Source organism: Chionomys nivalis, chromosome 17 (assembly GCF_950005125.1).
Source record: "Chionomys nivalis chromosome 17, mChiNiv1.1, whole genome shotgun sequence".
Classification (NCBI taxonomy): Eukaryota; Metazoa; Chordata; class Mammalia; order Rodentia; family Cricetidae; genus Chionomys; species Chionomys nivalis.
This window is the reverse complement of record NC_080102.1, coordinates 39,873,742-39,891,102: the sequence shown is the minus strand read 5'-3', so window position 1 is coordinate 39,891,102 and position 17,361 is coordinate 39,873,742. Positions and strand designations below refer to the sequence as shown.

The 17,361-nt window shown below is 51.2% G+C and overlaps 1 protein-coding gene across 3 annotated transcripts in view; it reads left to right on the top strand.

Moving 5' to 3' along the window:
• Positions 1 to 17,361, top strand: part of Tcf20 (transcription factor 20) — a 169,348-nt gene that overhangs the window by 69,501 nt on the left and 82,486 nt on the right. The window contains exon 1 of one of the 3 annotated variants that reach the window (XM_057791732.1): positions 5,853 to 6,012. The exons of the other annotated variants lie outside the window; for them this stretch is intronic. The gene's annotated coding sequence lies outside the window, so the exon portion shown is untranslated. Of the gene's footprint in view, positions 1 to 5,852; positions 6,013 to 17,361 lie in introns of those variants that run through there. 3 annotated transcript variants of the gene reach the window in all.

Genomic DNA, 17,361 nt, shown 5'->3' with positions numbered 1-17,361 from the left:
CCAGCAGCAGAACCTGGCTTCCACAGACCCAGCCTGCCCCCTCCAGGTCTGGGTTAGCCCCATAGATGAGACATCGCCAGTCTCCTCTGCCACCCACGATTTTATGTTTCAAGCAGATGAAAGATTTTTTTATTCCTTGTGTGTGTGTGTGTGTGTGTGTGTGCTCCTCAAACCCCCACCCCTAGGATTAGCTGGCCCCTCGCTGCCCATTTGTCAAAGCATTGCTGTGTTGAGAGGACATCAGAGAACCTGTGCTGTGTGACTTCTAGGGGTCCTGAGCTTACCTGCAGGCTGTGAGGCAGGAAGCTAGGGGACGGGACTAAGGGGAGAGAGGCAGTAAGTATTGGGGTGGGGATAAACCTTCCCACAGGCAGGAGCCACCACTTCTTTGGCATCAAGACCTTGACTAGGATTTGGACCACTGGTTCTTACTTGGCCAGCCTGGTGCCCAGGGATAGTTGGGGACTGGCCCAGCTTCCCACAGGCTCCTGGCCCCCTGGCCAGACCCGCTCCCCTACCAGCAGCCAGCAGTGCAGGGGGCGCATGCGTGCGGCGGGAGTGAGCCGGCTGTGGAGAATTAATATTCCTGGAACATCGCCCCAGCCGCCTGCACACGCCGAGGAGAATATTACGGCGATTAGCGGTGGGAGTTCGGCCTGCACGCAATATCTGGATGGAGAATTCGGTGTGATTAATCTGGCGCTAAGTAGCAGCCTCCGGGGTCCGCGGGGCTCTGGCATGTTTGGAATGGGAAAAAAGCTCTGGAGCGCAGAGATTCTTTGGGGGGCTTTTAGGGGTCTGCCAGGGTAGCAGCTGTGCCCAGGGAAGGCTGCAGGTTCCTGATGGCCCTGGGTGAGCAGAACACCCCTTGTTTGTGGCTCTTGGCAGGCTGCCAGCCCACAGAAGCTTGCCATTCAAATTTGCAGCCCACTGACACCCCAGCCTTCCTCTGACTGTTATGTTCTGGGTCACAAATCCAGAGTTGCAGCTTTCCTGAACACTTTAGGTCACCCTTTCTGGCTTCCATTTCCTCATCTGCAAAATGGGTGTGCATGCTTTCTTTTAAGAACTGTTCTTTTCACATTTTATGGAGGAAACAGGCGGTGAGCATTTTTTTTTTTTCAGGAGTGGTGTTATGCTGTCCAGATGTTGGGGGTCATGGTTAATAACACTACAGAGAACGTGGCTGTAGCAGCCATCCATTCTTCTTCAGGCAATGACAGATCTGTTGTAGGAACTTTGGAAGAGAGTAATGATTGTATCATCTTATAGATCACGATCTATGGCCTCATCTGTAAAATGGGTATAAAATAATTGCTTCCCTGAAATGGAGGCCCAAGGAAGGACATTTAATTCCTGTTTTACAAGCTTCACTCTGGGTAGTTTTACAGTCTCACCGTGGGCACTGGTGGGGGAAGGATTAAAGCTGGAGGGGTGAGGGTCAGGAGAAAGTTGGCTGGCCGCAGTGAGAGCTGAGGCTGGAAGAGACTTGGTGTTTTCCTCTGGCATTCTCTTCAGAGGTGAGAGCAGAGATGAGCTGTTTGTCTAAGGTTAAGCAAATCTTTGGTGTTGAGGATCACAATCTTTGGAGCCAGCCAGACCTGTGTTGACCTCCAACAAGTCTTCCTTTCTCTATTTGCAAAAAACGGGTAGTCATGCCAGCCTTTTAGGATGGAACAGCATAGTGAGTCTGGATCTGAGTAGGCGCTCAGCTCTTAGGAAGAAAGGTCTGGGGGCTTCAGAACCCAGTGTATACAGTTGGCCCACTTCCTTTACCAGGGAACTGCTTGCCAAAAGCTCTTCTGGTGGTAGAACTCAGATGTTCAGTTGCCTCAAGCCCCTGGACCGAACATTTCCAAATCTTTTTTTTTTTTTGGTTGTTGTTGTGAGACTGTAGTCCTCCAAACAACTCAGCATTCTGCCCAGAAGTAGATACTGGATCAATTGTCTTCATTCTCCTTTTCCCATGCAAGCAATGTAATGGCCTTTGAAAGGGGGTTGGTTTGTGGTTTCCCAGCAGTAGAGTGGTCTGTGGTCTTGAGCAGCTAAATTTGAAGCCAGGCTTTGCAGGAGGACTGATTTTAGTGAGCTCTAAAGCAGCTGGGTACAGTGGCGCTGCCTTCATTGTTGACATCTCACTGTTTGGAACAGCAGGAGTTCAAATAAGCACTGCTTGAATGCATGCATGCATGCATGTGCGATCTGATGGATGGGTGCATGCATGTGTGATGTGATGGAAGGGTGTATGCGTGCCAAATGGGATGGATGGGTGCATGCATACCTGTGATGGTTTGGACAGGTGCAGGCATGCATACATGCATGATGGGATGGACAGGATAGATAGGTGCATACATGCATGATGATTTAGATTGGTGCATGCATGCATGATGGACTGGATGGGTGCACATGTGCAATGGAATGGATGAGTATATGGATGCCTGATGGCATAGGTTCATGCATAGAGGATGGGGTGGATGAGTGCATGCGTGGTGATTTAGAATGGTACGTGCATACATGAATGGATGCATTATGGAATAGATAGTTATATGACTAGAGGATGGGGTGGAAGGTGCATGCATGCAGGATGGGTGTGTGTATACAGCATGGGTGTGTGCATACAGCATGGAATGGATGCACATTCTGATGAGAAGCAGTAGAGTGCATTGGTTAAAAACAGTAGCTGGAATTAGCTTCTAGTGGAATTCTGCCTCTGTTCTTTATTAACTGTGTGAGTTGGGGTAATATAGTTCAGTCATCTGGGCCTCAGTTTGCTCATCTGTATAATGGTTGGAAAGATGATTCTAGCATCCCTCTCATCTCAGTTCTTGTTTCTGTGACGTTGGCCTTGATCATCAACAGGATGGAAGCTTGGTACTCTCCAGATCTTCCAGTTCAGCCATCATAATTCCCCAAATCCACATCTCCAAAATAAATGAGGTTGGGTGTGTCCATCCAAGTGTGCCTGGGAGTTGCCACCTTAGAAATGAGCTTCGCATTTTGGGTTGGGTGTCCCCACCAAGTCCATGTGTTTGCTCCCATCTCCCTGGGCAGGGTGTTCTGACTCAGCTTGCTCCCTCTCTTCCAGGAAGCCGTTCCTGGTGCTGTTTCCTTCGTTTCCCTTGTCTGTGTTTCTGCTTCTGCTTGTGCCCTCACTTCACTCATGCTCACTCAAGGAGCTCGCCCTCACTTCACTCATGCTCACTCAAGGAGCTCGCCCTCACTTCATTCATGCTCACACAAGGAGCTCGCCCTCACTTTACTCATGCTCACTCAAGGAGGTCTTAGTTGCACACGTCTGGAGGACGACAGAGCCCCCATGACAGTTGCAGTTCTGCTCAGTGCTAGCCGTGTGTCTGTAGACGTTTTGTTTGTATTTCTTGTCAGAAACCATAGTCTCAGGAAAGCAGAGGCCTGCTTCAAGAAAGGGAAGGCAAGGTGTGGTCCAGTTCTGTGGGAGCCCAGTCTGTGTCCCTCTGATGCCACACCCTTTCCAAGGCCTCTTTGCAGACGCACTTTGTTGGCCCTGATCAGATAAAGTAGTGAAGGCAGCGAACCTTGATCCGGCTCCGGCGCAGTTTTGAACCTTCTGAACACTTTGCATCCCTTATCTCATGCTATCTTACAACCTTAAAAGGGAAGCTCTAGTCTTCCTCCCATTTTACAGGTGGAGCCTGTGTGGCTTAGAGAAATTAAGTAACTTGCCTTAGATCTCACAGGAAGGAAGTAGAAAAGCCAAAGTTTAAAGCCAGTTTAATGTAGGTGCCTGCCAAATTGAATTCTCCAATCCTTGATTTCAGCTGCCCTTGCCTAGGTCCCGCTGTGTATATTTTTCTTTCTTTCTTTTTTGGGACAGGGTCTCACTATGTAGCTGGTCTGGAACTCCATATGTAGACTCAAACTTACAGAGATCCACCTGCTCCTGTCTCTGTAGTGCTGGGATTAAAGATGTGGACCACCATGCCTGCCCAGTGTGTGTTTATTAAGTGTCCACTGCTTGCAGGTACTTTGACAGTGATCAGAGAACAAAACCAATCTGTGTCCTTGGCTGATGTTAAAGCCCCATTGGGGTCGAACAGGCGGCTGAATAGGCAGGGAGGGTCAGCCTTCGCTGAGACCCTCCAGTGGACACTGCTGTTACTGTTCCCATCTTCACATAGGATGAAATGGATTTCGAGGAGCCAAGTGGCTCATCTGTGGTCACAGTGAGTTGGGGTGCTAAGACAGGAACCAGAGCGGTCCGCCTCGACGCCCCTGCCCCACTACTTCTTGCTGCCTTCTGGGGGATGTAGTTCAGAAAGCCGCGGAGAAGCAGCATCTAGGTTGGTCTTGAGGACGGGCTTCCCTTGGAAGTGTTACCTAAGTCAGGATCCTTGGGTGACAAAGGGAGGGCTGGCAGTAGGGAGAGAGGGTGTCCCAGGCACAGAAAACAGCAAGTGCAAAGGGCCAGAGGCAGAGATCCTAATCAATCCATAACTGTGTTCTAGCTTTCTGTGTTGGCCTTGCAAACACATCTGAGCGACCAGTTTACCTGGAAGCTTACCCCATGCCTGCTGTGGATTCTACACCAAGTCAGGCCTAAAGACAGACCATGCATGCCCTTGGTAGAGGAAGGGCTGGTACAAAAAGCATGGTGGCAACACTTGTTCCAGGATTGGGAAATGTCAGGAGTGGAAGTACTTTTTAGATGATAAGTAGAGAATAATTGAGGCTTGGGGCCTAGCACACAGTAGGCTCTCAGCAAGCATCGAAGAAGCTCAGATGCGTGTGTCTGCGGAGACTGACGAAGCAGGCAACCCCAATGCCATGTGGCACAGGGTCGGGAACTGTTTTGCAGTTGGTAGATTGGGCCTGCAGGGTTTTATTGGGACTGCTGCCAAAAGGGAGCAGCAGTAAACATTTGGACAGGGGAAGCCTCAACAGGCTAAGCCTAAGCAGGTTTGGTTTGATGTGGCTGTGGTTTCCTGTACCTAGACCTAGACTCCTGGGGCTACTTTCTGGGCCTTGGATTCCCTTTCTGAATATAAAGATGGGCACTTATGTCTCAGGAATTGTCATAGAGTTAAATAGAGGGACCGAGGTACCAGGCTAGGGGTTTACTTGCTTAGCACTCGCACTTCAACACTGAGGGACAGAGCTACAGTTCCAGGTCAGACTTCCTTCTGCTGTCACCCCTGATGGAGGGCTTGGAACTGCTCTGACCTGCCACTGAAGCCACTGTGTGTGTGTTGTTCTAGGTATGCCCCCAGTGGCCTTGCCCAGCTGCTCTCCAGCCGCTGTGCCAGCCTTACCTCCTTAGTGACTCCTGGTGCCAAGGATAGCCACCTTCTTGCTGTGCAGCCTCAGGAAGGCTCTTCCCCCTCTGAGCTCACCGGGTATAATGGAGTCCTCTTTAGCCTTTATGATCACTATCCAAGGTGCAGGTGCCAATTCATAGCGCAGTAGGTATGTGAGTGGGCACTCTTACCTTCATCCCTTGCTCTAAGCTTTGATTTCCCCATCTGCGGTGGGCATTGGCCCCTTTTAAGCCATCCACTCTGGGCCCAATTATAAATAGACACATAATCACCCCTATCTAGAGAAATAAAACGTATTCTTTAGAGATGAGCCACATGCCCCTCCCCTACCCCCCTCCCCCCAACGTTGGCAAGCGCTCTCTGCAGTTGAGGGCGATCGAGGGATCTGGTACTCCTCTCCCTCCTCTATCCACCCATACCTCCTCCCTGCTGCTCCTCCATCTCCACCCTGCAGAGGTGTGATCCGGCAGGGGCCGTGATGTCAGAGGCTCAGCTGATGTCACCGCCCCGGCCCTGTGACTTCACTTGCTTGCTTGGGCAGGAGGAGCTGTGAAGAGACTGAGATTGGGAGGAGAAACTGCCCCCTTTCCTTTTTCTTCTCGGTTTCTCGCTTTCCCTTCCTCCCTGCCTCCGCGGGGGGTTGTTTTCCTGCCGGCCTGTGTGCTGTGGGCTGTCAGGGGGTCTGGGGCAAGTGCCAGGGGAGGATGCAGCTGCAAAGGTAACGGCGTGCGCGGGGCCTCTCCCACGGTCGCGAAAGTTTGCTCTGGCGTGTGAGGCGTGCCCGCTGGGCGTTGCGCCGCGCCGGCCCCAGGTTCCCCGGGGGCGTGCAGGGGCCAGCGGGCCAGGGACGGGCCAGGCAGGGGCCTCCTGGGCGGCCTTCACTGCCTTGTCCCCATCAAAGGCCGCAGCTGCTCGAGTGGCGGCTGCAGCTTTGAAACTGCCATAAAGAGCGATGGAGGGAGGGGAGGGCGGGGGATGCTCAGAGCAGTGCCCAAGAGGGCGGCCGCGAGAGGAGGGGTGGCTAGGGCTGCTGGCCTAGAGCAGCCGCAGCAGCAGGGGCGTGAAGGGCAAGGCCTCAGGTCAGGGTCTCAGGGGCCAGATCCTTGTTACTGCCCCAGTCCCCTCTGGTCTAGCTGCCCTCTGTGGCCGGGACCCCGGCAGTGAGGTGCAGAAGCTTTAGGAGGAGGCAGGGGCTGGCTCCCCCCCCCCCCATTATTTCCTGACATATTCTTTTACCTCCAGCAGGCCATTTGTCAGTGGTAATGCGGGACAAAGGAGGGGGCAGTGGGTGGTCTGCTGCGAGTTGGGCGATGGGCACAGAGCACAGGCCGAAGAGAAACGCCAACAATTAGGAGGCAGATCCAGAGCTTTGCTCATTCAGTCTGTCGAGGGAGCCGTCATTTTGTGTTAGCGTGTGTGTCTGAGGTGGGAGGAGGCAGAGAGGGGAGAATGACAGGAGAAGGATTATGACATTGTGTTGTCTCTGTTTGTGGTAAATGCAAATTTGGCACCAGTGGTTTCCTGGGAAAAGCAGAGGCAAGTGACCCAGGCCAAGGCCTTGGCCCAGACCCACCAAGGGAGCCTGTGGGCGGCGGTTAGGGATTTTATTTGTTCCTGCCTTTTTTTTTTTTTTCTGTCTGGCGTGTGCTTCTTCCATTTCTTTTACAGTGAAGAGCTGGATATAGACAGGCCGGCATGGCGGGAGGAGAGGAGTCCCCTCTTCCCTAGTTTTCCAGTACCTCCTTATTCTGTTGGAGGCTCAGGCACCTTTCCTGCCTCCAAGTCTTTGCCCCAGGTCATCTTCTTTTCTCTTAGGTCCCCTGCCCCCAGGCCAGAGACACACTTTGTTCCTCCTTTAGCCTGGATGACCTGAAGTCTCTGAAGGCTGCTTCTGCCCACAGCTGCTTTCAGAAAGTGACCAGAGACAGCCCTGGACCATACTGCGATGGGACTGTGACCTCTCCATGCCCACCCCTGGCTGCAGTACTACCCTGGCCTGCCAGGGTGTGTTGGCAAAATGTCCTAGGACCTTGACTTTTTCACTAGGCCTTGGGGGCAGGGAATGTGAATCTTCTCTAGGCCAGGAGGCAGCCACAGCTCAGGGTTCTAGGCTGCCACAGGGTTCAGCAGGTACGGTGACATGGACACAGGGGGTGATTCTGCTTGGAGCATGCTCTTAGGGAATGCATCGGAATGGGTTTTACAAAGGGCTAGGCTGTGCTCATGTTCTACTGGGGGAGAGTTCTGGGCTGAGACTAAGCCAAGAATCCTTTATATTGGAGGGTCAGGGAAATGGAACCAGAAGCTCAGCTTGCCACAGTCTCAACTTCTTGCTGTGACCCTTCTAGTTCTGCTTCCTCTACAGTTGATCCTACCCTGGACCTTCTTACTTCCTTTTTACCTGGTTGAGTCCTCTGGACTCAGTTTCTCCTCCAGGGCTTGGGCTTTGTTCCCTCTTACAGCTCTGACCACACTAGTGGCCTGCCCCAGCCCTCTGGGTGCAGAGCCTGGGTGGGTGGCCTCGAGCACAGGGACTTTTAGGGGACCCTTGTAAATTCCTGACACCTACCCAGAGCTGAGCGTGGAGACTTGTGTCTGGAGCTCGAGGTAGCAGAGTAACTTAGAGATCCCTAATGAAGTAGGACCACCAAGATGCAACAGCTATCCCTAATTCTGTACTGGACAGTTTGATAGGCCCAGTTCTTTCGGCAAAGCTACCCAAAGGAGAACTTTCCCAATGGAGCTTCGGATGCCAAGACTGCGGCCTTGGTTATGAGGGAAGAACTGACTGTAAGCTGGGCAACAGGAGCTGGATGAAGAACAGCTGCCATCTTGCGCATCCTAGGGTTTGGCCACTCTGATGTCCTGCAGTGTTTTGGTGTTCCGTGGAACTGTGTCAGATGGAAAAGGAAAGGGGGTACAGATGGATTCTCTCCTAAGACCATTCCAGGCTGTAGGCTCTAGAGCATTCTGGCCAGGAATGCTCAGAGCACCGGGCTAACTCGCTTTACCTTGCTTAGGTCCACAGATGGCCTGTTCACTCACAGCTGGCATGGAAACCCCTTCCTCCAGCCACCCCCACGTAGACTGAGCCCGGCTGTAACAGTAGCTCCCTGGTCGTTTGTTACTTTAACACAAGCTCTAGCTGTGTGACCTTGAGCAAGCCTCAGAGCTGCAGCTTTAAGAGGCAGTGGCCCGGGAGCAGTGATCTCTTTCTGTAGATCCGCTGTGGGGATTAAGATGGCAGGCACAGAGCGGGTGCACAGCTGTGGCAGCTGTGGCTATTAGAATGGTGCAAGAAATCAAAAACAAATCGACAGAATCTCCCTTTTCACCTTGTTAGTCTCAACAGGGCAATCAGGAGAGGCTTCAGGCCGGGCGGTGGTGGCGCACGCCTTTAATCCCAACAGAGGCAGAGGCAGGCGGATCTCTGTGAGTTTGAGACCAGCCTGGTCTACAAGAGCTAGTTCCAGGACAGGCTCCAAAAACCACAGAGAAACCCTGTCTCGGAAAAAAAAAAAAAGAGGCTTCAGAGGGAAGGCGGCTTCTTAGGATTTTGAAGGATGGGTAGGAGTCTGCCAGGCTAAGGCAGAAGAGAATGTACCTGGCCAAGGGAAGGAAGGGAGCTAGCAGAGCTTCCACGGGGTGAGAGGCACCTGGTTTTTTCACAGTGGGACAGGGTCTAGAGGCAGGGCAAGCTGGACCTGTTGGCAGGCTGGGCATAAATATGTCATTGAAACACGCCCTCAGATACGTTTATATCTTAGACCACTCTCAAGAATCATGCTAGCTTCTGCCAGGTCAGCCTGTCAGGCTGCCTTGGGTTGTGGGGATTTGTGGATGGTTCCACACTTTACTTTAGAGATGGGTTTAACTTTCTTAGTTTCCATTCCTCTTCTTTTTCCCATTGAGAATTAAACCCAGGGTCCTGCGCTGCATTCATGGGCCAGACAGTCCACATTCTGAGCTGGAGGCAACATTGCTGAGGGAAATGATTTGGAGAATTTGGAGGCAGGTTCCTGGAGCTGCATCTCCAGACTGGACCCTGGGGTGACATAAAGGCAGGGTTGCTAGTTTCCAGCTGTAGGTTTTACCAAAGTGGTAGCACAGAAGGTGGCCAAAGGCTCAAGGCCATGCTGCTTGGATTTAGTCTCTGTGTAGCGTTCTGACAGGTCACCTGCCTTTAGTCTTGGTGTCCTGGGGTAGTAGTGGTACCCATGTCACAGGGCTGTGATGAAGGTTACAGGATTTAGTTCTCTCTTAGAGAGCTGATCTCTCCAGGGTAGGGGGAGCTTGCTGTTAGCTTGAAGAGAGGACAGACCAGAGTAAAGTCCCAGCACCTGGATACTATGCATCAGCTGCATAATTCCTCCAAAGCTCAGTTTCCGTAGCTATGAAATGGGCGTGGTTATCATGCTGGGTGATAAGAGTTCTTACTGTAAACTGGGTGAGGCACTGTCCTGTTGCCTACTTTGAATGGTTTCTGCCTGCCCTGAGCTCTGCTAGGGAAGGTGGAGGTACAGGTAGCCCAGAGCAGAAAGTACAGGGGAAAAGCTCTAGGAGACTTGGCATTTTCTCGGTGAGGCTGGCCAGTGTCCCTGGTTACTGAGGGCAAGATAGGGAAGTAGACTGCAGGAGTGTGAGGTCGAAGATCAGTGGGGGCAAGGGCCCACCCACCTCTGCAGCTGAGCCCTTGTTTGGACGCATGGCAGAGCCACTGATACACTGAGGGGCCCTGAGCGTGGCAGGCCACCATCCTGAAACTCGGCTTCCCTTCCTGTGGAGGAGAACTAAGGCCTGCTTAGGTTTCCTGCTTCTCTGAAGGGCTCTAGTTTTCCTGTTGCTGATTTTCTTGGATGGTTTCCATGTAGGCTGTGCCTTGGGCAGGATCATCTGCCCACTGGTTTTTCCAGAAAGAATGGTTTTCCCTCTCATTCTGCAGGCAGCCTGCAGATGGGCGACCTCTGCCTGCCTTGCCTACTTCTACTCCCTACTAGGCGAGGGGAGAGGACACGGGTGGAGCAAGGGAGCAGCATCAGGAGACCCTTGGCATGTGCCACATGCCGAGTACATTTAGGTATGGGGACTGAGGTTTGGGGGCTGGCCGCAGCTGGCACTGCCATGCAGTATCCCAGAGATCATGAGCACTGCCCCTCCTGCCAGCACAAGCTTTAGAACCAGCCACTTGGCTCCACTGAGTCGGTGCTGGGTAGTTGTAGCATCTTACTTCCCCCGAACAGCCACTGGTGGAGTTGCATGTGAGGAAGCCCTCTGCAGGAGCAATAATCATCTCCCTGGGATGAAAAAACTGAAGGCCCCAGAGCATAGGGCTGTCATCAAAGGTTCTTAGACCCATTTGCTACCAAAAGGGAGGAGAGGCAGATTATAATGCTGGGAGTCCAGAGACCACTGACAGGAGGATCAGGAGACACGAAACTTGGGATGAGGTTGCTACCATGTAAGCAAGTCTGCCATCGCTTGCTGCAGGGATATGCTAACATCGGGTGTGTGGGAAGTAGGGGTGCTTCACAAGACTGTGGCTTTTCAGGAACACTCACACCCTCTGCCCAGGGTACACATTCACACACATGGGGTTGTTTTAAGTGCACTACAAGGGTTCAAATCCTGTCTCAGTCATTTGCTAGCTTGCAACCTCAGGCTATGTATTTACTGCCTTTTGTCTGTTTCTACCTGTCAGTGGGAACCAGTATTGGACCTGGCTCACAGCACTGTTGTGAGAATGCTGGGGGTTAGTACAGGCAATACACTCAGCATGGAGGCTACTACGTGTGGAAGCTGCAGGTATATTTTCCTTTGTTATTTCAAGTCAGCTCAGATGCCTCTGTTAGCTCAGTGTTAACTGAGTACCTGCAGCATGCCAGGCCCAAGCCTCTCTCTGTCTCAGCTAAGCGGCCAGCCTTGGAGCCTGGGAGCTGAGCATGCGGTTCTGATGCAGAGAGGTAGAGCTTCCGAGAATTGGTGTGCTGGCTCCCACTGCTGGTGTGACTGACATCCTGATGAAATATGTCAGTTGGAAACAGTTGTGGAAGAAATGCCTGGGAAGTCTGTCAGCCTTACAGGACCACCACAGGGAGTCTGAACTTAGGTCAGGGCTGTCATGACTTTCCGGGGATCCTCCTTTCCAGGGCCTCAGTTCCCTCATTTGAAATCAGGGCAGTAAGCGACCTCACATTAGAGGTCGGCTTTGTGGGATTGCTTCTGTGGACTGTGTTGTAAGCAGCTGTGACATTGTTGTTTCTGGTCCTTTGTATGATGATCACGGGTAGATCCTATGCAGTCCCTATGCAGATACTGGGCATGGCCATCAAAACATGTTCTGCTCTCAAGGGCTTCTGGAGTTCTGGCTTCATTGAAACCTTTGTACTCTGTAACTAACTTGCAGAGAATGAGGAAGACCCCTCAGGCAGCCTTGTTCCCTACAGGGGATATGTGGTCACCTAGGTCACGCAACAGAGGTTTCTGGACAGTTCCTTGTTCTGGGCCCTGGGTTAGTGAATGGGGCTGAAATTAGACAGATCAGAAGTCAATATTGCCCTTGAGCTCAGCCCAAGAGAAAGGATGTGAAAAATTACCCACAGCGGTCAGAGACACGGATGGGAATACTTAAACAGGGCTTCAGCTTCTAAGAGGCTCAGCCACAGGGCAGCTAGAAAGGTGGATTAGAGGTGAGCATTGGCCAATGCCCTCTATTAAGAATCCATGACTCAACTGGGCGGCGGTGGTGGTGCGTGCCTTTAATTCCAGCACTTGGGAGGCAGAGGCAGGTGGATCTCCATGAATTCGAGGCCAGCCTGTTCTACAAGAGCTAGTTCCAGGACAGGCTCCAAAGCTACAGAGAAACCCTGTCTCGAAAAAAAAAAACAAACAAAAAGACACCATGACTCCTTTCCTTGGGATAAAGTCCCAAAGCTTGTGACCTGAACCTTCCTGCAGCTGCACTTCCACTTTCTCCTTTGACTTGCACTGTACAGCCTCCTCCCCCTTTCTGCTCTCTTTGCTTCCTCCTGCCTCAGGGCCTTTGTCCATGCAGCACTTCTCCCCGGAACTCCTCCAGCCACAACATGATGAAACCCCAGGCGACCACAAACATCATGACAAGGACCCTTTATTCAATGCTTGGCGTGTGATAAAGACTCAATCAGCATTAAGTGAATGGTTAAGGTAGAGCTTTCTGAGCATTTGACTCAGACCCAAAAAAGCAAGGTTTAATTTCAGTCTCTGCGAAGCAAGAGGAGCAGGCACCTCTGCCTCTGGGGATAGGCCAGCATAGGACAGGGACACAACTTGTTTGGTTTGGCAGAGACAATGAAACAAGGGAGTGGAGGTTGGCAAAGTGAGCTAAGTCATGAGAGGGCTTTGTATCCAGGAGAGTGGGACTTGGGAAGCCACTCAGCAGCCACTGCATACCGTGGAGCCAGGGAAAAGCACTCATGGGACTGCAGTATGTTGGCAGAAGGGATGAAAGCGCCTCACAAAAAAGAGGCTGGAGTCAAGGCTGACTGTGAGTTGGAGAATTCATGGCTCCTACTACTTTCTGTTCCCAAGGCATTACACACGTGCTCTGGCAGTTGTCCTTGAGAGCTATCTGGGAGGTAGAGAGAAGCAGGGCAGCTTTTCTGGAAGATGGTTGGCTTGGTGGCAGGGCAGCCATTCCCAAGTCACTGGAATGGGAACCTCAGTGTCCCCATTTCTGAGCTCTGCACCCTTACACCTGGATCCTAGTACAACATGGTATGACTGACCCAGGGTGGGACATGAGCCACTATTATGTCCAGTGTAAAAGCCCTGGCTGGGATCCTCTTACAAGGTAGCCACTGTGGTCAAGAGTGAACTTTGATGGGAAGGACTTGAGGGCAGCTCCTGGGTCTACCACTTAGTAGCTGTGCATGTTTGAGCATCTTTGTAGGGGGCCATAGAGTGGGGTGATGCTCTGGCCGTGGGAAAGCTGAGGTTAAATGACAGAGTCGCAAGCCAAGGAACAGTGTGGCTCGGGAAGCAGTGGCCATTATCATGGCTGCGGGGGTTTTTTTTTTTTTTTCCACCGTTTGCATTCTTAGCAGGAAACTTAGGTTTTAGGCTTAAAAATGAAGAGCATGTCAACAAAACAGGATGGAACAAAGTCTTTTCCCAGCATGCCTCAGCATGTGGCATTGCCTTCCTGTGGCGCCCAGACAATGATGTGGCTAAAAGTCTTGAGCTTTCAAGCAGAAATAATCCCAATGGAAAGGAACCTCCCATTGTTACTGCATGATGAAGCGATGCAGGGGCTTGGCAGCCCTTCTTGCCTGGGTCTGTGTTTTAGCTCAGACCCTGCCTAACTGCTGGGCCTCAGTTTCCTTACTTGCAAAAGGAAGAACACTATCCACTTCATAGTTCTGCTGTGAGGGTTAAGTGAGTTAATGCTTAGACTGTGTCTCCGTTAGTACTATAGCCAGATCATTCAGCTTTAACTCCGTAGTGCTCTGAGTAAGACTTAGTGAAGAGCTCTGAAGCCAGGAGGCTGGGTATCAGTTCCCAGTCTACTTTTTGCTGGCTGCCTGACTTGGAACTTGTCACTCACCTCTCTGTGTGCTTACTTTCTGCTCAGTATCTCGAAGGTGGCAAGTGGATGCCTTACAGGCTTTTAGTGAGGAGTGAGAAGCATCGCCCAGGAAAGGGACCCCATTCCCAGGAGGCAGGAAGAACACTTGCTCCCTATGGCTCAAATCCTGATTTATAGATAAAAGAAGTTGAGACGCTAAGTCCTTAGATGATTTGCTGAAGAACATACACACTGGTGAGATCAGACCGGTCCCCAGTTCTGTGTCTTGGGTTGGTACGGCATGCAAGTGCTGCCCAGGAAGAGGTCAGCCCAAATGTACAGTGAATTCCAAGCTGGGTGGAAAGCTAATGTCTCCTGCCACCTGTCAGGTCCTCCTTGTTCCTCTGTGGGGAAATGGATGCTGCTGGGTGTGAGTTCCCCAGACTGTCCCCTCAGCTCTCAGCACACCGGTGGTGGGAGAAGTTGCTGCTGAGTCCTTTTTCTCTATGGTGTCTTTCCCTGGTCACCTGTAGACTGGCCTGCCACCTGTCTGCCCCTCTTTCCAGTAGTCACAGAGCCCTAAGAAGCTGGATAATTAGAAGTACAGTCTCTGGGGGTCTGAGACCAAATTTCAGCTCTGCCTCTTTCGAGATGAATGACTTAGGACAAGTTACTGAAATTCCCTGCATCTCAGAGGGTGCATTTGTAAATGACCTAGAGGGTATGACATCACTATCAACCTCATGAGGTTGTTTCAAACATTAATTAGGATGATAAAAGGAAGTCTGCCCAGTACCTGGTATGTCTTGTAATAATTGATATGAAATTTTTGTGGACATATTGCCTTTTCTTGCATAGGGTGCCAGACACCAAAGGGAGGTAGAAATGTCTAATAACCAGTACAGACATACTCACAATCCAGTGGGACCAGTGGGAACCATAACTTTGATCTTGGAGGGCAGAGTGGAGGGGCAAGCTGGTGAGCAGAGGCCACTATGAGACTGTAAGAGTCATAGTCATGTCAAACCCTTAAAAGATACAAGGCCCTGCAGGCCCCCACTCCAGTCTCACCTCTTTCTATGACTCTGGGCAGAGGTCTCTTGTGCACAGCAGCAGCAGTAGGTCCGTCTATCTATAGTTTGGGCATCCCCATCCCCAGCCTTAGTCTTCCTTCCCCTTGCCTGAGAAAGAACTGTTCATGGCTTAGAGCCTCAAAGACCTGCATGTGCTTCCATGAGGGTATTCCCAAAGCATCAAGCTGTGCCTGTTTGCCTGTGCACGGTCAGAATCTCCACCCTTTGCCTGGGGAAGTTACCTGTTTTGGGACAGGCACGGCATGATGTGTGTGGGGGGGTTCCCCTTTGTTAGCCAGTCTGTAAGCTGCCTCCTGGAAGTCTAGAGGTCATGCCCCAGGCTTATGAGCAAGGATTCCAGGCTTCCCTCTTGGTGTTGCTAGCAGGTGGCCCCTCCCAGGAAGAAGGAGAGTAGGGGCCTGTCAAAGGAGAAAGGTAAGGGCTGTTTGGGTGCTCAAGAAAGTCAGCCAGTGCTGGGAAGGTCACTAGCCTGCAGCTGAAGGCAGACACCCTGGCTCAGTTCTCACAAGTCACTGATCTGCCACCAAGCAGGGCCAGTCTCCTCAATCAATCCATGCTGACAGAATCAGTGACCTAGAGGCAGAAGGCTCCATTTGTAATCCCAGAGTGGCCCAGGTTCCTAGAGAAGGGCCGAGGGGTTTGTAATAAAAGGAGTGACATAGGGTTTCCAAAAGCCATCTCTGAATCAGAGGAGGAGAGAAAAGATTCATTTTGCCTCTGGAACTGATACACAGTGACTCTGCTCAGTAAGTATTTTGAAGGGGACTGGGTTAGGAGAGATGGGGAAAAAAGAACCAGCTGCTCATTTCCTCTGCTTTCCTTAAAAGACAACAAAGTTGAGAAGGAAAACAAAAATGGATACATTTGAGATGAGGGACACAATAGTGTCAGGGCTGTGACCCCAGCACTCCAGAGGCTGAGTCTGGAGAATTACAACTTGAGGCCAGCCTGGGCTACACAGTGAGACCCTGACTCAAAGTAAAACAAAATTACTACTCCTATGGGGTGTTGAGTTGTAGGACTTTGGGGGCAGTAAATGAATTTATCTGAGCTTCATCTGCTCAGTTGCTGTATTGGCCCCAAATTTATAGTGATTCTCTTATTTCAGCCTCCTGGGAGCTGGGATTACAGGTGTGCACCACCATACCTTGAAGTGTAGCTGGAGTTAATTGTGTTTGGGACTGCAAGGATTCTTTAGACAGCAGCTATCTTTTGCCCACAATACTTATAAGTGAGGTAACATTAAGGTCTGGCACTCAGAGAGGTGAAATGATTTGTCCACAGCCACACACGACACAAGAACACTACTAACTGTTTGCTGGTCACGATTTGCTGAATGCTTTCCCTCTACGGGACAGCCTACAAAGGAACATGGTAGGTCACCAGGGACTGAAAGGGCTCCCGGTAGACCTGGCTACAGAACCTGCAAGTTTCCATACAGTGGTCACTTGCACAGTATTCTGTTAAGTAGGGAGGAGGTTACCTCAGGAAAGGAGGCAGAAACTGGGCCCAGGGTCTCTCTCCATTCTTTTCCTAGTGAGATCTGCTGTATTTTGTTCCTGCTTCCTTAGTCACTTGAGACAAAGCAAAACCTAGGAAGAAGGGAGCTTCATGAACTGGCTCAAGAAGCTGGGGATGCCCTCAACACTTAGTCTCCAAAGAACATGTCTATATTCTCCAGTTGTTTTTTTTTTTTTTTGTACAGAACACTTTGGGTCTGTTGAGAATCCCTTCCACCTTTCTGCCATCCTGATGCGAGCTGAAGCCAAGCTTTGATCTCCTAAAAGCTTTAGTGTCTGAGAATTTGAAAATGAAACTGAGAGAACAATGGGAACAGCCAGAGGGCAGGGCCTAGCGGCCTATTCAGCTCAGCTCCAGAAGGGCGTGGCACTTTGCCTGGAGTGCAAGAGGTGTGGGGGAATCAAATCCCCAGGAATCGCCCTGTCCTGCATTGGAATCAGCCCCCACTTGGTGAGATGGGACAGAAGCCAGGAGAAATCATTGCCTTCACCATGTCCTCCTTCCAGGGGCCCCAGAACCACTCAGGCCCTGCCTGGGATCCCCAGACCCTCTGTGGGTGGCCTGAGGCAAGTGCTAGGTGGAATGAAGGTGAAAGGGCAAAAGTCAAGCCTCAGGGAGCTGTAGACCCCAGATATATGAAACCAGGTCCCCAGATCACAATTGATTCCCATCAGCCTCCATTTTACACCCAAAGCACGTTTTGGATCCCAATTTACTCTCAACTTGGGTTGCTTTAGGAGGAGAAGCCACATACTCTCCCAACATCTAGGCCAGATGCAGGCTTACTTTAGAATCAGTAGTTTTAGGAACACCTAATTCAAACTCTCCTCCTTCCTCTTCAATTGATGGGAAACTGAGGTCCAAAGTGAAGCGGTCTCTGGTCTGCCAGAAGCTGAATGTAATTACTCAA